Source organism: Equus przewalskii, chromosome 24, assembly GCF_037783145.1.
Source record: "Equus przewalskii isolate Varuska chromosome 24, EquPr2, whole genome shotgun sequence".
Taxonomy (NCBI): domain Eukaryota; kingdom Metazoa; phylum Chordata; class Mammalia; order Perissodactyla; family Equidae; genus Equus; species Equus przewalskii.
Genome location: NC_091854.1, coordinates 9,936,562 through 9,960,521, shown reverse-complemented (window position 1 = coordinate 9,960,521; position 23,960 = coordinate 9,936,562). Strand labels below are relative to the sequence as shown.

The following is a 23,960-nucleotide window of genomic DNA, read 5'->3' as shown; positions in this document are numbered from 1 at the left end:
ACATCAAACTAAAAAGCTTCTGCACAGCGAAAGAAACCATCAAGAGAACGAAAAGACAACCTAACAATTGGGAGAAGATATTTGAAAACCATATATCTGATAAGGGGTTAATATCCAAAATATATAAATAACTCATACATCTCAACAACAAAAAGCTAAAACCCAATTAAAAAATGGGCAAAAGATCTTAACAGACATTTTTCCAAAGAAGATATACAGATGGCCAACAGGCACATGAAAAGATGTTCAATATCACTAACTATTAGAGAAATGCAAGTCAAAGCTACAATGAGATGTCACCTCACTCCCATCAGAAAGGCTATAATTAACAAGACAAGAAATACCAAGTGTCAGAGAGGATGTGGAGAAAAGGGCACCCTCATACACTGCTAGTGGGAGTGTAAGCTGGCACAGCCATTATGGAAAACAGCATAGAGATTCCTCAAAAAACTTAGAGCTACCATATGATCCAGCTATTCCAGTGCTGGTATTTATCCAAAGAACATGAAAACACGTATGCATAAAGATATGTGCACCCCTATGATCACTGCAGCATTATTCACAATAACCAAGACTTGGAAGCAACCTAGGTGCCCATCAAGGGAGGAATGGATAAATAGAATGTGGTATATATACACAATGGAATACTACTCAGCCATAAAAAGGATGAAATCTTGCCCATTAGCAACAACATGGATGGACCTTGAGGGTATTATGCAAAGCAAAGTAAGTCCGAGGGAGAAAGTCAAATACCATATGATCTCACGCATAAATAGAAGATAAAAATAATAAACAAACACATAGAGACAGAGATTGGATTGGTGGTTACCAGAAGAGAAGGGCAGAGGGAGGAGGGTGAAAGGGGTGACAGGGCACATGTGGTATGGTAAGGGATGGTAATTAGTCTTTGGGTGGTGAACACGAGGTACTCTACACAGAAATCGAAATGTAATGAGGTACACCCAACATTTATATAATATAAACCAATGTTACCTCAATAAAAAAATAAAAAGGATTTGCTTTTATCCCTTTTCTTCTCACACCCGGTCTCATTTTAGTTCAAGCCTTCTTTCTTGTTTTATCCCTTGGACTATTGATCTCATCTCCTACCCACTTGGTACACTTCTCCCTTCTAATGAATCCTCGTTGCTGCTACCAAAGCGGCAAATTGTAAATTTCTAAATTTAAAATTTGTACAGATCATGTCATTCCTTTGCATAAAAACTTTCATTAAATCCGTAGCATGGTAGCTAAGACTTTTTATGATCTGAACCTAAATGGCCTCCTTACCTGCTTCAGCTTTCCCTCTGGGTTCACTCTGGAGAGCAATACTCAGTCAAAATTTAGCTATGCCAAACACCTAATAATGGGGCCAGCCCTGTGGCCGAGTGGTTGAGTTCATGCACTCTGCTTCGGCAGCCGGGGTTTCGCTGGTTCGTATCCTGGCGGCGGACATGGTGCCGCTCATCAGGCCGTGCTGAGGTGGCATCCCACATAGTACAACCAGAGGCACTCACAACTAGAATACACAACTATGTACTGGGGAGCTTTGGGGAGAAGAATACAAACAAAAAACACCTAATAAAACCTTAGTTATGTTAATTATCCTTGATTTGAAGTGAAAGAGCAGAATTCACCAGATTGCTCATTGATCTTCCAATGAATATTGGAATATTAACTAGTCTTTCACCAGCTCAACTTTAATTCCTCTTTCCTTTTCCCATCTCTCCCATCAGCCAATATTTGTCAGATTTTCCCTGTTAGTACTAGTTAAATTCCTTCGTTCCTGGTCATTTTTCACTGACACTCCTCTATTTGGGTCCTCACTCTGTACTTAGTTATTGACTTACTGCCATAGGATCCTGCCTGGTTCCCTTGCCTTCATTCTGTGTCTCCTCCCTTCTCCAGTGTATCGCCCATGTCCCACCAGGTTACCTTTCCTAAAACATTGCTTACATTCTGTTTTAGAATCTATAATGGTTCTCTTTTGTGAGACAAGTCAAGCCATACCCTTCATTCTGGAATCTTGAGTCCTGAATGTCATTGCTACCTCACTATTTGTGAAGCCATCTCCCTCTGGCTGTGAAGATTCTCTCATTGGGACCTGCTGCCTCATTGCTCTTCCTTACTCAAGACCTCCCTGCCCTTGCTCTTCCCCAGCTGGAGTTCTCTCTGATCCAGCTCCTGCATATCCCTAAGGGCTCAGATGTACCTCACCCATGCAGATTTCTCCATTCCCTGGACTATAACTGTTGACATTTGTGAGAGACAGCTGCGGATGGTGGGAAGAACACAATGTTTGCTGTCGGTTATGAGATCAAGCTCTTCACTAGACATGTGACTTAGGCAGCTTATTTTTATTCTCTGAGCTGCTATCCTTATCATAAAGTCAAGTGCGTGATTTAAATGATTTATGGAAAAAAGTACTCCATAAACTTTAAAGCATTATGCAGATGTATCTCGTTGTTGTTTCAACTATTCTGTTTAATCCTTGGTTATGTAATTCCTTGTTCCCTATTCACTTTGTATATTTCCCTTCTTTTATGAGTGTTTTAAGGGCAGATATAAGGTGAGATACAAAAATAAAGTGGATTCTCACGTACTGATTATTTTTCTTTCTTCTCCTGTTCAGCCCACATCATAGCAAATGTTCAATAAATTCCCCCAGTCAGGAGAATCCAATACATACAGGTATAAAGGATCAGGCCCTGTAGTGAAAGTATAGTATTTGGTCCAGGATGAGAGAGTAACAGGAAGAGAACGAGGTGACCTGAGAGAAGACTGACGAGGGGACTGTCCCGCTCAGTACTGACTTCCTCGTTGGGTCCAAAGACAAGCTTAGACTCCTCGGCAGCTTCTTCAACATTTTTACACAACGGCAATAGAATTACCTCTCTTTCTTAGGAGTGACACAGGTCTTGCACAGAGTAGGCTCTCAAATGTTTATTGAATCCACTACCCATGTAATTTTCATACTATTATGCGCACATGGACACCGTCCATTTGTACACACACATATATGTGCCAATGGATTTGCCACTGTTTTTTTTTTATTCATAATTTTTCTTTTAAATCTTCTCGTGTCGCAGCACTGTCTGCTTGTCTGCAGAGTAGTGCTGGTATTCGTATTTGCATTGTGTGTGTGCAGCCTCTGATGGGGGGGGTACCTATCACTTGCTGAAGTCATAGGTAGTTCAGGGGCTACCTTATTTACTTAGATTGCTAAGAAATGTCCATAAAAACATGGCATTATATATATTAAATTTACTCAAATCCTGCTTAAAATTAAAAATAGGAATAGAGAATAATAATCAGTAAATGAGAATTGGTTTTATTTTTGCCTGGGTGTCTTCTAGCCCCCTCTGCCCCGGGCACCCTCCTAGGAATGAGGGATACTGTAGTGGAGTGCAGGAATTATGATTCTGCTCAGTATCCACCTTAGAAGGAAAGTATAAACTGTAACAATTCTTGTTTGATAGTAACACTATCCTTGGACGATAACAATAATCATTAGGTACTTATAACTCTTACTATGCCTGGGTCACCGACTCTTCAAACTCAGTTGAAAAGCAAACTAATCACAGTAAAATCGGGCTCCTGTTTTCAGGGAGTTCATAGTTTATGGCACAATAAAGGGAATGACAGTAACCCCAGCAAAACAATTAGGAGAAATGGGATTTGCTTGTTACCTTAGACACAAAAGGTACATTTCTCCAAAGCAAGTCAATAAAGATTGCGATTGCTTTGTTGCAGAGTAGCTTTACTAGTGTGAAAATGATAGCTTAACCCTGTTCTCCATTCGCCTGGCGAGCTGGGTGAGTGCTTGCGTTTCAGATGAGCCAGGCTGGCTACAGGAAAAGACATTTGCATGGAAGATTGGGGAAATTGCCAAACAACAAAATGAAGACTTATGCTTTTGAAATTTCTCTTATTACTGCTTTAATTAAATTGATGTTTCCAAGGGAATGGATTTTTAAATGAAGTTTTAATAGTGCCTCAGCTAATTCCAAATGTATTCTTTCATTTTACTCGGCTTTCGCAATGTGATCATATTTGGTTTCACTTCCTGGTGTGTCCACACAGGCCTGTTGCTGGGAAATATTTAAATGAAGTGTTTATGAGAGAGGAATATTGCTTTCTCATGGATAAAAGCATTTTGGTTTGATTTAGTTCATCTAGTAATTTTTATAGAAATAAGATTTCTGACACCTAAACCGGCAAATCAGTTGCTTAAACAAAAGTCTTTAAAAAAAAAAAAAGTTCCCTGTCACTGAATTTAATTAAGTTCCTTGTGGTGAAGCCATCTACAGAACTGTTTGATTAGGCCCCAGTTGTGAAACAAATGAAATGTTGGTCCATAATTACAGTACTGTAATTGTAACTTGATTTTTAACAGAGATTTGATTGCGTGGTGGGTGACAGAGTCTAATGATTTTTCCAAAAGAAGGGCCCAGTATGTTCTTAAGCTGATGGCTTGCCTTGGGTGTGTTTAATATGCCACTAGTATATCTGGCACCATTTTGTGTGTGTGTTTTAAATGACTGTTCTTGTGTGGTACAGCATTGCACAAAATATTTGGCTGTTAATTCTAAAATGATATTTTTACTCCAAAGCTTCTAATTTCACCAAAGTATTCAGGTACCTCTAGTGTGAAAAAAAACTAATCAAATCCATTTCTTTTTTAAAAGTAGAAATTAAGACTTTCAGGAAAAGTCTGCTCTCTCAAAATCTAATTGTTTTGTCCAGTTGCATCATTTTACTGACTAATCTGAAAGTTTAATTTTTTTTAAGCATAACTATTTTTCTACTTGAGATTTTAATTTTGAAGTCCGCTTATGTTTTATTTTACAAGGTGATCTGATATATACCCTGATATAGAATTAGGCTTCCTGTTCTTTTTCTCAAACCCCCTCCGAAGAATTCTTCCTGATGCTTTCATATTTATTTTCCTAATATACACTAATATGCTCTTAAAAGTATTTTTTCCATCATTCCCCTGCTCAGATACCATCAGTGACTTCCTACGGCTTATATGATTAAGTCTAAATTCCTTTCTGCTCTCCTAAAAAGATTTGGCTATTAATTCTAAAAGTGATATTTTTTACCCCACAGCAATCATTTCTCAGGTGCTTGTTACTTGCTAGGCCTGAACTGTCTTGAAAAATTCTTAGCATGACTCTTGAGACTTTCTTTAATATTTGACCCTAACCTACTTTCCTCTCTTATCCTCTGTTATTTCTGTCTAAAAAATTCCACCCCATCCATAAATGTCTCTTCACTAACGCCTTAAATTCACCTTGGCTTCCTCCTACCTTCTTTATTTGTTCCTCCATTCCTCCGTATAAAACATTATATGCTCTATTATGAATCCTCATCCCTTCTCCCCCTTATCCCTCACCTTCTATATAAATCCTATGCATCTTTCTTGGGCCAACTCATAACTGCTCTGCGGTGATTGTGATTTCCTTGTATGTTGCCTTCAGATACAGCTGTGTAAACCATTTGTTTGATCTTTCTTGTATTCATGCTTTTTAAATTTAATTTTATTCATTGAGGTCACATTGGTTTATAACAATTGTATTCGTGCTTTATTTCACCAAAGCATAAGCTCTTTTTGAGGGTCAGGTCTGAGTTTGACACCTTTCTATCCTCTTCAGCATGTGAGATGATGCTTTGCACCCAACGTAAGCGAGGTCATGATTGTTGAGTAAACCCAGCATCAGAGTGTGTACAAGATATGACATTCCTCATGCTCTGTTTCTTGGTGCCCCAGCTTTGGCCATGACACAAGTTGGTGGCACATAGGGGCCTCTTCATTTCTACCTCTGTTCAACTAACAGCGACTGAGTTGTTGCCTTCCTTGAGTGAATAAAACTTTCCACAATGAAAACAGATGGTGGTGTCATATATAAATAGAAGAACATTATTTCTTGTGTGTGGGTAAGGGAAAAAAAAGGAGACAGGAAAAAAACACACCATTAGTTTTCTTGGCGCAGTCTTTCCGCCTTTCAAGTTTGGTAGCTAAGAAATAACCATAGATTCATTTGCTGTGCACAAAAGAGAAACTTAGGTCACTGACCAGAGATTATGCATGTTGTGTAGCTGAATTTGTCACTGAGCCAGACAAACCCCACCCTGGTTTAGAAGTCCTGTGTTAAACTTGCAGATGGAGAATGTGGCTTTTGTCTCCTGGGAAGCCATCGAACTCTAAAATTCCCACAGAGAACACGGTTTCTCCCCTTTGTTAATACCAAGTGAAGCTGTAGAATCCTGCTGGATTCTGAAACCCAAGACCAACCTAATGTACAGAAGCCCTACCTGTCACTTTCTTTGGAATGTGGGCATTCTACCTAATTCCTGTTATTTATTTGTGGGTTCGTTAGAAGCCTGACCTCACTCTATCACTTCTATATACCCAGAGCTGCCTCAAATTCTTCTTAATGCCATGGCTGGGCTAAATCTCTCCTCTCTGCTGATAGGGCTCAAATGGAGTTTTTATCTGCTAAAGGATTCAGGGGCCCTTTGCATGTCATGTGGAATTCAGTGAATTAAAGAAAGATGATGTGGCGATTATAGAAGTTGTTCTGGTCTTTGCTCTAGGCAAGGGGGTCTAATTTTAATTCTTTTATCTGTTCATTTAATATTTAGTAGCGTCTGCCTGCTAAGCCCTGGGGATACAATGATGAGCGTGATAAACGTAGACCAGACCTCACAGAGCTTACAGTTTAGTTGGAGAGAAATAAATCTTCAGTTGAACAGATACATGAAGGTGTGTGATAAGTGCTGTGAAAGCAAGGGACAGAGCATTAAAAGGACATTTGTGAAGGGCCTGGTCAGAGTGGTCAGGGAAGGTGTCCCTTAGGAAGTAACTTCTATAAGTCGTTGACTCAGGATGTCGATGGCTTCAGTGATTGCTCTGTTTGGGCCTTGAAGGTGAGCTTGACCTTCTAAGTGAACTGCTTGGCACTGTTTCAAATTGCAACTATTTTGAATGAGATTTAGCCCTCATGTAAGACTGTTCTTATGCAGTGTGATGCTATGTGTGGTATAATAAGAAATATATATTTGGTTTTTCCCCTTGTTCCTAACACAGAGCCCCTAAAACCCTTGGAATTTCCTGATAGGCGCGTCTTTGGTTACTCATAATGAGCCCTTTTCAACCATACGTGAGTTTATGCTAATGAGGTGACTCTTGGTGGGCCTCTAGACAGCCCCCTTGGTGGGCTGGTGGCCAGAGGAACCAACCATGTTATTAGAGATCTGGAAATTTCAGTCTACCCCTGACCTCTGGGGAGGGGACAAGGACTGGAGATTTTCAGTCTCTAATGGCCAGTGGCTTAATCAGTCATGCCTATGTAATGAAGCTTCCATAAACACCCCTAAACAACAGGACCTGGGGAGCTTCCAGGTTAGTGAACATGTCAAGGTTCTGGGACGGTGGCGTACTCAGAGAGGACATGGAAGCTCCACACCCGCCTGCCCACCCCAAATACCTTGCCCTATGCATCTTTCTCACTTGGCTGATCCAGAGTTGTATCCTTTACAGTAAACCAATAAACATAAGTGAAGTGTTTTCCTGAGTTCTATAAGTTGTTCTATTAAATTATCGAACTTGAGGAGGGGGTCGTGGGCGCCCCTGAATTTGTAACCACGTTGGACAGAAGTGGGTACCTGGGACTTACGACTGGTATCTGAAGGGGGGGCAGTCTTGTGGGACAGAGCCCTTAGACCTGTGGAGTCTGATGCTAACCCCAGTAGTTAGTGTCAGAATAGGATTGCACTGTAGGATACCCAGTTGGTGTCAGAGAAAATGGTGTCAGAAAAAAAGACATCTCACTATGTTTACACTAAATGTAAACCAGACATTTTTCTGCTCCAGCACAGGAGCAAATGGAAACCCATGGTTTTGACCAGCTGCAGCCATTAACGAAGTTGCAAATATGAAGCATTGATTTAACACCAAGGTAAAAGTGGACTTTTTACCTGAAACACGGATGACATAAGAGCTTGTTCTTTTGAAACTGACCTTTTCTCTCTTAATGCTCTTGCCTAATGCTTCACTTCCCACACCTTCCAGAGAAAATCGGAGCCAGAATTGCTAAGCAGTGTTGGCTGACTGGAATGTTTTAAAAGACCTTCTCCTAGGTTGGGCAGACAGGCTCGGCTGCACTTTATTAGCACCTTGAGAAAGAGGTTGTGGGTGTTGTTTTTTTCTTTTGATCCCTAATGACAGAATGTAAATGGTCCATTATCGGTCCATTATTGCAAGGTAGATTTGGAGAACAATTTTCTAGTCAGGTTGTTGTCTTCTCACAGTGAAAAAGACGACTGCAATTCTGTGCTTGGGCCACATATTTCTATCTGGACCCCTGGGCCTTTTTGAAAAGTTCCTTTTGACTTTGTAGTAGGAATTAAATGTTAGGAGGTATCAATAACCTTGCAATACTTGCTGTTTCATTTCCTTGGAACCAAAGTGGTGTAAATAAAGGTCACTTCCTGAGTTGCTTTGTGTCAATTTAAGATAATGTTCCAAAGCCAAAGCCATCCTCTTTTAAAATCACTGACAAAAAAAAAAAAAGGCTTATTTTATGAGTTCCCCTTTACATTCATGTGCCACTTTAATGATTTCAAAGTGCTTCCCCAAAATTTCTTTTACCACTGAGATCAACTCTTAGGGCCAGTATGATTGGCCATATTTAGAGCCAAGGACATGAAGGCCTGGATCGGGTGGGTGATTTGCTTTAGCCCATGAAGATGGTGGTGGAGGCAGACCTGGAACTCGGTCCATTGCACGTTTTCCATGCTGCGACCATGGAAAACCACCCCAACCTCTCATGCTGTGCGGTGAGTGGAGAAGCAAGGCTTTGCTCAATCAGCAACAAGGCCCTTAGGGGTGGGGGAACAAAAGATACAAAAATAAATAAAACTGGCCAGTTTGCACTTATCCAAAGCAGCCCCAGAACTTTTACAGGACAGTGCACCAGCAGGAGGAACAATCACTGTATTCCCAGAATTGACTTCATAGCGATGCCTGCTGTTGACCAGGAAGTAGAAGAAAACTTCTGTAAAAGTGCCTGGTATCTGGGATCATAGATATCAGTAACGTGTAGACAGAAACAGAGCTAGAGGCTTTAAAAATCCCTTCCCCTCACAGCATTAGTCCAGACTGTATCAGAATCCATGACACAGGCAGCGGGAGCTCAGTTAGAGATGGCCGTAGCCTAACCCGTGAGGCTGAGGGCCCACCCACAGTGAGCCACATGGCGAAGCATCCTTTGTTACTATTCCAGCTATTCTCAAGTGAGTGACGATCACAGTGATCCCAGAGAGTGTGATCCAGTCTGCCCAGCCTTTTGGGATCAAACCCCAGCATTCCTGGGAAGGAAATAGCAAGAGCCAATAAAACAGCAAGAGAAGCTAGATGGCACTCATTTCCATCATGTTCCATTGCCAGGCCTCCCCAACCCCTCCCTGAGACATTATTTTGTCTTTATAATAACAAAAACCCGAATCAGGAGGTGATATGTTTTAGAAAGAGCTCTCTGGTTGCAATATGAAAATGGGACTAAGGAGGGCAAGAGAGAGGGTGTTTCAGTTGTCATCCCCAAAGTTGAGGCAGGCTCCATCCAAGGCAGTGGTAGCAGGGATGCAGAAGAAGGGAATAGTTTAAGAAAAGAACTGATTGATTTGAGGGAATAGAGGAAAAAAGGGTTTTGGGGTTAGGTGCCTGAGCTCTTGATGTTGCTATCAACCTTCAACATCATTCCCCTCTCATTCTTAATGTTGCTATCAACATTCAGGGTCCCAGGAAGAGCAGGTTTGGTGTGGGTGTGAGAAGAAATGGCAGATTCAGTTTGGGACATACTGAGTTTGAGTTGCTTCCCCACACATCTCACTCTATAGCCAGGAAGATGTTGTGGAGATGATTCTGAGGCTTAGGGTTAGGGAGCTGGGCTCGCCGTGTAGTTTTGGGAATCATCTACAGAGAGGCAGTGGATGAGCCTTGAGAATAGAGGATGTCACACAAGGAGAGCATATGCATGAGCAGACAAGCTACTGGCCGAAGACTGAATCCTGGTGAACCCCAATGCTTAAAGGACGGGTAGTATCAGGACCCTTCTATGGTTCCCAGTTACCTTTTTACCTTCAATTAAAATCAATGCTTTCATTATATGCCTGACTAGATAATCTTCGTTTCTTGCTACAATCCACTTTTACTCTTTTTAGTAAGACTGATTTATTTGTTGCCAATTGTAGACCATTCAAGTGCTCTCTTTTTTTTTTTTTTGAGGAAGATTAGCCCTGAGCTAACTACTGCCAATCCTCCTCTTTTTGCTGAGGAAGACTGGCCCTGAGCTAACATCCATGCCCATCTTCCTCTACTTTATACGTGGGACACCTTCCGCAGCATGGGTTTTGCCAAGCGGTGCCACATCCACACCCGGGATCCGAACCAGCGGACCCCGGGCAAGGAGAAGTGGAATATGCGAACTTAACCACTGCGCCACCGGGCCGGCCCCGTATCACCTCTTTCTTTTAAAGCCCTGTTCAATTCTCACCACTCCAGAGGTGTCTTTTCAGATTAGGTATCCCCTAGCTTCACCTGCAATTAATCAACTCACAGGCTAATGGAATCTGGGAAATGGAGGGTCTATTGGTCATTTGGCTCTCTCTCTAACGTGACAAGTGAGGAAAGTCAGGTCAAGTGAGGTGAGATGACTTGCCCAACATTATCCTGTCAGTTAGATGTAAAGTAGTGAGTAGAAATTGGGTCTTCTGGTACCTGGTCGGGTGTTCTTTCCAATAGGCTGGGCTCCCTCATTGGCTTGATTCTCCTCTACGCCACTTGGGTGGTTATTTTCCTTCATTTAAACATCCAATCTCATTACTACATTCCCCCCATCCTGCTCTCTTATAGCCCTATAGAGGCAGAGCAGCTATTTCTTCTATTAAATTAGCTCTCATTTGATATAGATCACTATCTTTATCCATTCATGCCTTGGATGAACAGTTCCACCCAACATATCCAGAGACCAAGGAAGTAACAACAAAGGATTTTGATTGCTGTCTTTTGACCACTTCCCAACACCCTCTACTCACAGTCCCTCCGCATTATCAGCAACGCCTCTCCACCCTCCACTCCCAACCCTGCCCTCCACTCTGCTCCTCTCTCCAGCCCTTCTTCACATACCCTATTAGGCTGTCCTTGATGCCCTCTGCTAGATTAACCTCCTAATAAAAGAACATTCACAGGAAGATCAAATACTTTTCAAATTCATCTAAAGTTATTAGTGATTTTCGTAAACATGTGGGTGCTTCAATGGTTATTTTAGGAAAAAAAAAAAATCTCATGTGTGCGCTTTCCTAGATAGTCACTGTAAGATTTCCAAATGTGTTAGCTTCAAATTTGGCTATCTAGTGTAAAAGAAGATCCATGCCTTTTTCCGACAAATTAGTTGGATCATCTCTCTCCCACCCAAGTCTTTCTATTTCATGGTCTTCCTTGGTCTCTGAATATGTGGGGTGGAAATGTCCATCCAAGGCACAAGTGGATAAAGATAGTGATCTCTATCAAATGAGAGCTAATTTAATAAGAGAAATAGCTGCTCTGCCCCAAGGTAACATAGAAAATTGATAATTAAATATTTAGTATTTATTATAATAACTTATGAATTATGGACAAAGTAAATTTGACACAGTAAAATTATGTTTTTGTGTGTTGCCATGTTTTCTAGTACATTAGGGCTCACTGTATATTTAAGTTGTATAATCCATTTATGTTCATTTTAAAGTGGTCAGAACAGTTTTCCTGTTTTACATGATTATAGTTTTTTGTGTGTGATAAAATGTGTAACAGAAAATTTACCACTTTAACCATTTTTAACTGCACAGTTCTATGGCATTAAGTACATTCACATTGTTATGCAACTGTGATTATAGGTTTTAAAACTTGGCCTTTGCTTGGGTGACACTGGCTGTATCTGTCTTGTCTACAGCATGAATCTTGATTGGGAAGACAGGCGTTGCATCAAAATGTGGAGGTTACTTGCACAAGTTAACTTTTTCTAAATGTTGCATCACTGTGTACTGGTTGGCTTCCAAATACTTTGTCTTCCCTATGGGCCATATATTAGATAATCAAGGTAAGTTACATTTATATTTCATAACACTTTCTAGTATCTGGAGTCGTGTGATGTACTATAAAATCTAGCCTGAAAATCACTAACTCAGGTGGAGAACCAAACCCCCTAACGTCCAATCTGCTTTCTCTTTACAGAGAAAAGAGAAAGCCAAACTTTGAAGGATTAATTTTAGATAAAGCTACTACTCTGTTAATAAATTACCATTTTTGAGCACTTTGTCCCTGCTGCTTTGTTAAGGATTTGATTTATAGTTACCTCATTTAATTCTTAAAACAACTTCATTATTATCTCTATTTCACAGATGAGAAAATTGATACTTAGCTTATCTAAGATCATGCATGCGGTAAATGGTACACTCCCTTCCGGATCTCTCAAACATTCATAAGAGTCTTAGGATAAGAACTAGGCCAAATATCGTGACTAACATATTGAAAATAACTAACGTGTTGGAGGCATGTGATACTTCTTTACTAAGTCATTCAGAAAGAAGGTCATTTTTAGGTGACATGGTATTAATTTACTTTAACCACATTTTAAAATAGGAAGGCAGGAAGAAAGGCCATGTAAAACATCATTTAAGTACAAATTAAACTTCAGTTATTCCTCTTGTCATTAAATTGGTAGGTAAATGTTTCTCTGTAAGAGGTTGTGCCAGCAGGATGCACCCACGCTCTGGCGATCTGTCATGTCCATCTTAATTACCTATTAAGGCAGGCATGGTGGAGGAGCACTTGTTGATTCTGTTTCACTAGATGGAATACTGAGTAATGAGTTAGAAAAACTATATAGATCTGATTTTTTTTAGATTGTGTCTTTTAGTTTCTGTAAAAAATAGATTGTAGATTTTTTTTAAAAGAAAGATGTCACATTCTATATAAAACTCCTTTTTATATAGCTCATTGGAGAGGCGATGTGGCAGATGGCTCTTAGTCAGAGCTGGTAGGAATTCTGTGTTTGCTTTGTGAGCTTGAGCAAGTTTGTTAGTTTCTGCAGTCCTCTGCTTTCTCACCTTTAGAGTTGAGATCGTATTACGTACCTCGCTGAGCACACAGTAAATGGTAGCCTTCCCCTTTCTATCTTCCATGACCCTTTTCCACTCAACAGATGATTATTGAAATCTCTTGTGTCTGGTCCTCTACACTGCACTCTTCAAAGAGCTCAAAGTGAGAGGCAGGAAGGCATCTAACCAGCTATTTGTGATGCAGTTTAATGGAAGTATAATAGAACTACCAGCACTCTCTAAATGCTGAGGAAGCAGGAGGTGCAGAGCAACTCCTTGTTTTGGGGGCGAGTGGGTAGCAGTGGTCTTTTTAAGCATCTTTTGTGTTTAATGGTCATTTAATACTTGGTGAACCTTAAAACTTTGTATTTTATGATCAGAAATTAGCTGAATCTAAACATAGGCTGATTTTCAATGCATGGCGATTTGATTTTTGTCACTGGATTAAGAATATGTTTTACCAGATGTAGCACTCTTTCCAGTGATCAATATCAGAAGTTATTGATTTTATGAGATTGAAACCATCCAAGGACTTGCAATGTTGTCAGCTTGATCAGAGCTCACAGGATGTTGAATTACAATACTTCTGGAACATCTAAAATGTGGCAGGCCCTGGGGAGACACAATGTCCATGCCTTCCTAGAGCCCATGGTCTTGGGGGAAGGTGGACAGGGCAACCAGTGGTCTTAGGGGAAGGTGGACAGGACTTGATACACACCATCCTTATTTGGGTGATACCTTGATACTTCCACTGGTCCCGGCATTATTTCTGTTTCATTATACTGTTAACTTGTACAAAAGAAGAATTGTGAAATCATAATTTGATAAAATATTAAGGTCACTTAGGAATGCTGTGGCATTTATCCAGTGATCCATCACTGATTCAAAATGACTCACCGTCATTATAATGCAGCCAGTCATGCTGAATTTGACAGCACTTCTCCATTCAGATTTGTGAGATGTCATGTTTGGTGGGTGAGTTGGCAAGCATGAATTTTTCTCCTTTCTTCCTGAAAGGTGAAGGCTTAGCCTCTGCTTCTGAATCTCTGCACCTGTCATGGGGTGATGGAAATGCCTGAGGCTCTGTCCCCACTGCTTTGCTTTGTCACCCTTCCAGACTCATCATTGGAGCGCACCAACAGTGTTCACAGATTTTTCAGAGAGCCAGGCCTCCTCCTGCATACCTCTGGTTCCTAACTGAGTGGTGAAACCTGATCTTGTATTATCTGTTCACTCAGTAATTATTTACTAAATATTTATGGTGCAGACAGGGGCAGGAATGAGACATGGGGGCACTCTAGGTGGGCTTATGACTTGTTACTCTGGGTAGGCTAAGGATTTGATATCACTTCAGACTGATACTCTTTAAATACTTGTTTACAACTTTTTTAAGAGGAGAAGCCAAGCACTCGATGCAAGGGAGGAGGGTAGCCAGAGGCCCTCCACTTCCCCCTTCTGCCAGCCCCCAGGATCTCAGCTGACCAGAAGAAAAATAGCAATCAGACTCCTTATCTTCCCCTCCACCTACTTTCTGTGCTCTCCCTGAGAAAAGTTCTGATAGACGCTATTGATGAATCAGTACCTGGAAGCTGCCATAATATCCAAGCTCTTAATCTAGCCCTGGAAAGAGACACTGGGATAAATCCCAGGGATAAAGATGAATAAGGTACTGCCCTAGCCCTCAGGGAACTTGAGGCAATAGCTTATTATATACTGTAAAACAGTTCAAGAGAACTGTTAGTAAAGTGTTCTAGGAATACAGATGGAAGAGCAGTGAATTCAGCCTGGGGAGGTCAGGGTGGCCATGGAGATGATCTTGGGGTGTGACAGATGGTGAAGTGACATGTCACTCTTTTAAGAACCTCTGGTATTCAGAGTTTGAACTTTTCAAATTGATGAAATAGGATGCTTTAATTTTACGTAACCTAAAGCCTTAAACTTACAGAATTGCACAAGACAAGATGGATGTGATCTGATAGTGATCTTGCTGTATCTGACCTGCAAAATGAGATCAAGTGACTACGCCGACGTTCTGACTGCTTGCTAAATCTTAAAAGAAAACTCTGAAGATTTAGTTAGCTATCTCTAAAAGACAAATTCACCCAAATGGAAAGACATTCTCAGATTCCAAAATTTTACAGTAGTTCTTTGCTTTACTACTCAGGAGTTTGTTTTGTCAATCTACTATCTCTGCTAACCAAAAGGAAATAAGAGCTCCCTAAAAGCCTTGAGACCTTTTATTTTTCTATCAGAAAGCTGATTGCCCCCTATTGTTCCTTAATCCCCAGTCACTTGGGAGTTTTCCCTTATAAATTCCTCACTGGGAGGGAACCTTCTGAAAGGAGCTCTGATTTGAGAAAGGGAATTCTCTGTGTTATGCCTGACATCTCCAAATCTTCCAGAAGACCTTTTTTTTAGGTTATCTTGGAATTGACTTTTTAAGTGAAAATACGCATGTCTTGTGTTCTGCCACTGGGGGGAGAAAATGTTTTTGAGGGGCTAGATAATGCCAGTTTTCTAACACTCATTAGCATAGTGAGCTGGAGAATCCACTGCCGCAGACTCAGCCGCTGGGTCTGTCAGAATGACTCTGACCGTCCTGTCCTGTTTTTATCCTGCCTAATATGCACTATTTATTCTAAGAAGTGTTGCTATTATGTCACAATTCATTCTTCCAACTTGTACTTTTGTTTGCTGCTGGGGTAGAAGAAAGGCGATAACTTTTGCGATGGTTTCTGTTATTAGCTTGAGAGATTTGGTTTTAGCCTAGAAAAAGAAACTGAGCTACATTTTGTTGTTTTTTTATTTGACAGCAGTGGCTTCACTCTGAGATGACAACCTGTCATTATGAGAGACCTTTCCTTAAGTTCTACATTTATATCTTCTCAGCAAAATATTCCTTTGGTTTAGGTAAATGTTAAATAGGAAAGAGGAATGAAACTCGTTAATAAAACATGTTGGAAAGCATTCAGCCAACTCAAAGAAAGAAATGCAAAACAAGGCAACATAGGATCATTTTTCATATATGGAGTTAGCAAAGACTTTTGTTTAATGATGATTTTCACATCCGGTCAAGGTGCTACTCATATATTGTTTATGGGAAAGAAAATGAATATAACCCCCCTTGGGAAATAATTTGATGTTCATATATCAGAAGCCTTAAAATGTTCATGCTCTTTGACCCATTTCTCTCATTTTTGGAAGTCTATGGAAAGGAAACCGTATGAGCAGAGCACAGAGGTGTTTACAGCAGTATTAGTAATGAAAAGGGAAAATTTAAGATTCAATAGGGAAATGATTTTGTACGCTATGACATATCCGTGTATGAACTATTATGCTTCCATCAGAAGAGATGTTTAGAGAAACTAAAACTAAACAACATCGAGAGAGCCTATGATAAAAACGATGAGGCAAAAGGAGATCTCAGTATCGTGCCATTGAATTTTACAATGGCACAATTGTGTAAAACTAACAAGCCAGCCGGGTGGGCATGGGGGGGGATGAAAGGAGAAAATTATCCCAAATATTAAGTCATTTTCCCCTTGTGCCCCCATTTTCTGTAAGAAGTGTAGATATTTTCAATGGGTTTTTCTATCTTTTATTTATAAAATGAGTGGTGCCTCAGATATAATGCTGATCTTACTCATCATTGAAATCTTAATGTTCATATTTTATGCCTAGTAAATTACCATGGTGATGAGATTAAGCATGTAACTGTGACAGTGATTTGTTTCTTTCCCTGGGTTTTAGTTAACACCTTTTGTGAGAGGTCAGAAGATGATCTCTTTAACAACACTCACTTTTAAAAAAGTATCTTTTGTATGTTTCATAAAATTATTATAGATGTCGGAAATTTTAGAACCACGTAAGTGGAGAAATTGTCTTGCAGTCCTGCGATGCAGAAAATATAACAATATGTTTATGATTTCTCTTTAGGAATTTTTCAAATAGAAACTAATTGCAGAGTTTCCGGTTGACCAGCATTCATAGGGTAAGATTAACATTCTGAATTGTGAACACATGGTAAAGATAATTACTATTACATTGGCAGCTCGGGGCGAAGAAATACTTGAATACTTAGTATGTAAAAAGAGATTACTATTCTGACAGATGTTTTGAGTAAAATCCTTTCAATGTTTTTAAACCAGTTAATAAACAGAAAGTTAAATTTGTGTATATTTCATCTTCCTGTCCTTTGTTGGTTTTGTATGTAGGAAATTATATATGTGTGTATGTTTGATACTTGTCATTTTTTTTTTAACTTTAAAGATCTAAGGAATATAAGAAATGTCTATGAGAAACTTAGACTCCGTGACCCCCTGTCTATCTTTCTGATTTTTGTTTAAGGTAGCATTTGAATGCATAGAATTGGTTTGCCATGTCTCCATAAGTAAAAGATGGCCGTGGTTTCCTAGAGTAGGTAAGTCAGAAATAAACAAACTCTATACTCTGTTGCTTCCTGCAAACATCATTCTTCTTTTATAGTTGTGGACGATTAAGCTTAAGTTAGCTCTGTGGCGGAGCTTTTGACTTGGACATAATGAATGATTAATTTGTACACTATTAAGTAGCATGACTCTCTAGTGTTGTGAATACAACATATGTCTTAAATTGTGTCTCCCAGCTCTGAACCTATAGTCGGTCTGTTCCCTGCTGTATTCTGAACACCCTTCTTTTTTATAGATGAAGGTGTAGATCCTTTGACTTCTTGAGGATATCTACATTTCTCTGCTGATTCATTGAATTGACTATAATTTTTAAAAGCTAGTAACAGATCAGCTACCCCCCTACTTATGACCCCTCAGTGGTTTTTCCATCATTCCTGGACCATTTATTATCCAAATTCTTTATCTTGGCTACCGGTCCTCTGTCACTCTTCTACTTTCCCCAGGCTTCTGACATTCCAGCCAAGTGGCCTCCTTTCTGATCCTCACACATCCTAAGCTTCTTACTCTTTCTGCCTGGAATGATGTTTCCCAAGATCCTCACATGGCTGGTTCCATTTATATCTTCATTCTAATGGTAGTCCCTCTAAACAGGCCTTCCCTCACCATCGAATCTACAGTAGCTTTATGTTCTTCATAGTGTTTCTGATTTTATTGTCTTTGTATAACTGGTTATTATCTCTCTTCCATTACTACCCAGTAAGGTTCCTGGGAGCAGGGAACTTGTCTATCTTGCATACTTATATTTCCCTAACATGTAGAACCCTACCTGGCACATAGTAGGCATTCTAGATATCTGTTTCATGAACAGACTAAAATCCTGACCTCTCTTTGGCAAGTGCTGCTGTTCAGTAATATTTCGCTCATTCCCTTTGGGTATTTTGCTTGCATAGAACCAAATGTAGTACTTATTAGGTTTAGCCATCATCCCACTCGTTTGGCACTGAAGTGACAGTTGACGTGTTGGTGCTAACTTCCAACTATGTATGTCTTCTCTCCACAATAGGATTGTAAATCCTGTGAAAGCTGAGACAGGCCTCATATTTCCTTGGTATGCCTTTGTAGTCCTAGCCCTCATAGTGGAGTTCAGATAAATGTTAACTTTAGAGAAAGGGTTAAGACTAATGGCTTAATCATATTTTTAAGTATTTCTAGAGTACACTGGTTTGTCTGTCCCAGAGCTAAAAAAAATCTCATTTTGATTTATAGTTTTAAAAAATTATAACATAGAAATATTCTAGATTGTATTTGTGACTTCATGTTGTTTTTTATGTTATGAGGAAGGCCTATTATTGATTAGGTTAGGTGGCCAGAATCACTGCTACCAATTCACCTAGGGAAGAATTAGGAGAAACAAATAGAGTGATGGTCTTTGCCATTAGCCAGTCATTTGAAAAGGAGACCACATGTGATTCATGAGAGACTGCATAGAAACTGAGTTTGGCTCTGCTTTATGGCTTGCTTACTGTGGGGTGGTGGGAGGGGGTCAGGAAAACATTTTTATGAACAGTAAAGGTGTGATGGAGAAGATGGTGGAGAAGGGTTTAAGGTTGCCTTCTGTTTACACATTCTCTCTCAAAATTAGGCAGCCACTGATGGCTTATGCTTTAGTGTTAATATTATAATAATGGGGTTGCAACTTCTTTTATTTTAAACATATTCTAGATAATTTGTTAGCTTACTAAAAGCATTAAAGAATTGAGAAGTCTTTTCCTGAAAAGAGAATTAGTATCTAAATTAGACACATGATATAGTCTAGAACTCTCAGAAACAAGGAAAAGTGAAGGAACGTTCCTTAAAGTTCAGAACAACTCAGATTTAATTAGGATTTCTAGAATTGTTCCCGTGATTTTAATTGTTGTATTCAATTGTAACTTTCTCCTGGGGCTTCAGATGATTGGGATAATTTTCCTAATATTTAGAACATTATTTATGATTGTTTCACAGACCCATTACCACTCTACAGGTTTGGGTAAGAAGCGACAGAATGGTAGTTACACATTTCTGTTCTCCTTTGCTTTCTCTGTTATTTGAGTATGATGTCAGACTCTTTCCTTGAAACTCTTTGATTTCTGTCCTTCAGAAATACTGTGTTTCTCTTTACCTCACTCACCCTGCTTCTCTATCCCCCTTTACTCTTCCTTCTCTGAAAGCCCTTCCTCATCTGATACGTTATGTAAGGGAGAAAGATTCTATTCTTTGCTCACTAAATTCATTCAAAGAATTAATTCATACCTATGGCACTATCAACTACTTAAATGCTCATGACTTCCTGTGGGGGATTAAAGATGGCTGCAAATACTTTATGATTCTTCCCATCAAAAGATGGAGTCTGTTCCCCTTCCATTTGAATCTGGACTGGCCCTGTTGTCTTTTTTGGCCAATCAAATGTGGCGTGAATGGTATGGAGTAATTTCTAAGGCTGGACCTTAAAGAGATTTGTAGTTTCTACTTTTTGTGTGGTTCAAATGTACCTTCTTAGAACTTAGCCACCTTGCTGTGAGGAAGCCTCAAAGCCATATGGAGGAGTGGCAGGCCCCTGGTCATTAGCCCAAGCTGAGCTCCATGCCAGCAGCCAGCCCAAGTGCCAGCCCTGTGATTAAGGCATTTTGGATCTTCCAGCCATTTCAACATTCTAGCCAACACCATGTGAAACAGAACTGCCTCATTATCCCACAGAACCATGAAAAATGATAAATGGTTATTTTAGCTGCTAAGTTTTGGGATGGTTTGTTACATAGCAGTAAAGAACCAAAACAAAAATTTGTACCTAGAAGTGAGGGGCTGCCATAACAAAACATTTGGCATTGACTTTGGGACCCAGTGGCAGTAAAGGCCTGAAGGGTAGTAAGAAGATTATTAATATGACTGGAAGGGCAGTGAAGAAGTTGCTATTGGAGGATATAAAATGGTACCCTTGTTTTATATTGACAAAAAAATTGATGAGGCTGACACCTGCAGTAACATGGTAGATAGAAAATGAACCTAATGAGTTTGTGGATCTAGCTAAGGAGATTTTCCAGCAGAATGATGGAATGCTGATTGACTTCTTTTGTTTTTGAGGAAGATTAGCCCTAAGCTAATGTCTGCCCAATCCTCCTCCTTTTTGCTGAGGAAGACTGGCCCTGAGCTAACATCCATTCCCATCTTCCTCTACTTTATATGTGGGATGCCTGCCACAGCATGGCTTGAGAAGTGGTGCATAGGTCTGCACCCGGGATCAGAACCAGCAAACCCTAGGCCTCTGAAGCGGAACATACAAACTTAACCACTGCACCACCGAGCTGGCCCCAATTGACTTCTTTTTTTAACCACCTATGATCAAAGTATTAGAAGAGAAAGATGAATTAAATAAAAACTGTTCCGATTTTAAATAGACTTTGGAGGAAGTATTTCCAATCCAGAATTTTCTAGGGTCATAAATAAAACCACTTCTCACTCCCAGCTTCTCTACCCAGCAAAAGGTACTCAAAGTGAGAGATGGCCTCAGGTCAAAAGATCAGATCTGGAGGACTACCGTCAGTAAAATTTGATCTCAATGTTAAAATAAAAGCCAAAACACAGCTGTAAGACCCTGTATTAAGACTTCAAAAAGACATAAGGCAGTGCCTCCTAGATCTTCTCTGCTAGATGGAAAGCCTTCTAAGCATCCTGGGCCTGATTTAGGTGACTGGGTCCTGAATTTGATGCCGTAGTGGGATGAAACTTTTGGAGGTCTTGGGAGAGGGTGAGTGTGCTTTGCATGCAGGCGGAATGTAAATTGTTGTTGGACACAGAGTAGACCATAGAGGATTAAACATGGCTGCACGTTCTTTTCCTCTACTCCCATTGAGAAGTAGCATTTGCTCCCCCTCCCCTTGAATCTGGGCTGGCTGCATGACTTCCTTGATTGATAGCATGTGATGGACGTGACACTGTGTAGCTTTGAGGGCTCTGCCATAAAAGATCTGCAGTTTTCACTTCTGTGCCCAAAATGCACCATCTTAGAAGCCAGCCACCCATGCTATATGAGGACACTCAAACAGCCTCAAGAAGTCTTACAGGAAGTTACCAGCCAGCAGTCAGCACCAACAACCTGCCTGATAAATGAGGACATTTTGGACCTTCCAACCATCTTTGTGCCAGCCAACACCATGAAGTAAAAGAACCATCCAAAAAATCATGAGAAATAAAACCATATTTTTTTAAGCCTTTAAGGTTTGAAATGTGCAGAATAGTTAGCCAAAATTCTTCCCATCTACATGCTGCCGAGTTGTAACCTCCCCTGGGAAAGGCTCTATCACCTTAGATCACTCTGCCAAAACATCTAAACGTCTTTTTTTTGCCTTCTGCATTTTTGTACATTCAGTTATTCCTTGTACAAATATTTGTTGTGCACCATTTGCTAGAAACTGTGGAAGTTATTTTAATAGCAGAGGATCAACATCTGAATCCATTTGACTCCTGCTTCTCCATGGACTCTATCTGATGTTGCTAAGCGGTGTGAATTTTCATTTAGTGCTATTTCATTCTTTGCATTCTTTTCAAATGCGTTAAAATTTTCCCTTATTATTTCTGGCCGCCATGATTGAAATAGCCTTTCCACTGGCCCACTTGTGTCTGATCTCTTCTCCTCAGTCCATCCTGCAAGTCTCTGTGCGTAGCTCAGTGACTCACTGTCCTACTGCCTCACATGCCTCCATCTCGAAGGGGTCCACGTGGAGATGGTGGCGGTTGCTTTGTAGTCAGTGGAGGTGGCGAGCACTCTAGACATCCAGTGATACTTCCAAGAAGGCTTAAAAGGTAGTCACTTTTCCCAGATATTTTTTTGCCAATCTATCTTCTGCACCTTCTCTCCTGGGAAGTTGGAAAAAGAAAAATTCTGGCCTCACCTGGATCAACTGAATTGCTCTGTGGGCATGGGCCTGGGCCTGGGTTTATGTTTCTTTTTAAAAAAAAAAAAAAAAATTGGTTCTAATGTAAAGCCAAAATTAAGAACCACTGTCCTAGATTTGTGATTCCCAAAAAGTGGCCTCTGCACAAGCAGCATCAACTTAACTCGGACTTTTGTTAGAAATGAACATTTTGGGGACCTACTTCAGACCTAATGAATCAGAAACTCTGAGGGTGGCACCTATCACTTTGGGTTTCTTTCTTTCTTTTTTTTTTTTTTGAGGAAGATTAGCCCTGAGCTAACATCTGCCAATTCTTCTCTTTTTGCTGAGGAAGACTGGCCCTGAGCTAACATCCATGCCCATCTTCCTCTACTTTATATGTGGGACGCCTGCCACAGCATGGCTTGACAAGCGGTGCCATGTCCGCACCCAGGATCCGAACTGGTGAACCCCGGGCTGCCAAAGTGGAACGTTCGAACTTAACCCACTGCGCCAGGGGCCGGCCCCTCGCTTTATGTTTTAATAAGCTCTCTGGTGATGTTTATGCACATTAAAGAGACGCATTTTACTTGATAAATCTTAGTTCCCTTCTAGGTCTCAAAACTGCGATGAAATTTGCGGAGGGTGTTTGTTATGTGAAAGTCGCTGTACTGACACGATCTGAGACATTTGGTAAGGGATATAAACTGGCAAACCAGGTGTCTTGCTGGTGATCATTTAGGCACCTGAGACATGCTAAATGCTTGTCATCACATCTCTGAAGAGTGGTTCAAGGGGTTATTTAGTAGAAAGAAAAGGAGCAAATTAATCAGGGATGCTGATGCATTGATTCCCTGAGAGAGAACTCAAAGAGGTGAATTTAAATTTCAGTTCGATATATGTTAGACCCAAGAAACATCTTTATGAGAAGTAATATTAAACATTTTGAAGGGCTGTCAGGTGATTTTTAAGTCAATTTTCAGTGTGAGTAGTGTAGAGAAACCCTGTCTTGAGTTGTTTGGCTCCATCCCTGCCTGGGGTCAGAGGCAGGGATCTTTGAAGTTCTGTCCAGTTCTTAGCGTATAATGACTCTAAGTACCATCTGATCATCATTTGTTTGTTTTTTCATTGGTTATTTGGGAAATGCTTTCAAAGTAAAATAAGGCCTAGTGGGAAGTACAGATGCCTGAGTGGTGTTGTTCCAGTCTTAGAGACTTTGGGGTGAGATTGTCAAATGAATTCATGTGCTTCGAAAAGCTTTTATGATTTTTTAATGAAGTTGAAAAGCTAAAGGAATGAGATTAAGACCATAAAATCCTTTACTGTTAACATTGTTTCTTTGAACAGATTTAGTACATTTGTATATGAGAAATAGAGATCTGATTTGGATTGAGTCTTCATTGTTTGCAAAAATGTGGTCTGGAAAAAATTTCCTAGACACACAAACAATATTAAATTTTCTAATGACAAAGGGTAGCTATGCTCCGGTTCTCCAGTTAAACACTTTGATTAGAAAAAT

At 40.1% G+C, this 23,960-nt stretch overlaps 1 protein-coding gene across 8 annotated transcripts in view; it reads left to right on the top strand.

Moving 5' to 3' along the window:
* The window catches only part of LRRC8B (leucine rich repeat containing 8 VRAC subunit B), a 66,304-nt gene that overhangs the window by 24,474 nt on the left and 17,870 nt on the right, over window positions 1-23,960 (top strand). Inside the window, exons 2-4 of one of the 8 annotated variants that reach the window (XM_070592369.1) lie at window positions 11,997-12,143; window positions 17,080-17,134; window positions 17,491-17,563. The exons of 1 other annotated variant lie outside the window; for it this stretch is intronic. The gene's annotated coding sequence lies outside the window, so the exon portion shown is untranslated. Of the gene's footprint in view, window positions 1-7,884; window positions 7,965-11,996; window positions 12,144-17,079; window positions 17,135-17,490; window positions 17,564-23,960 lie in introns of those variants that run through there. 6 more of the 8 variants (XM_070592371.1, XM_008516086.2, XM_070592368.1 and 3 more) reach the window with 6 other exon arrangements.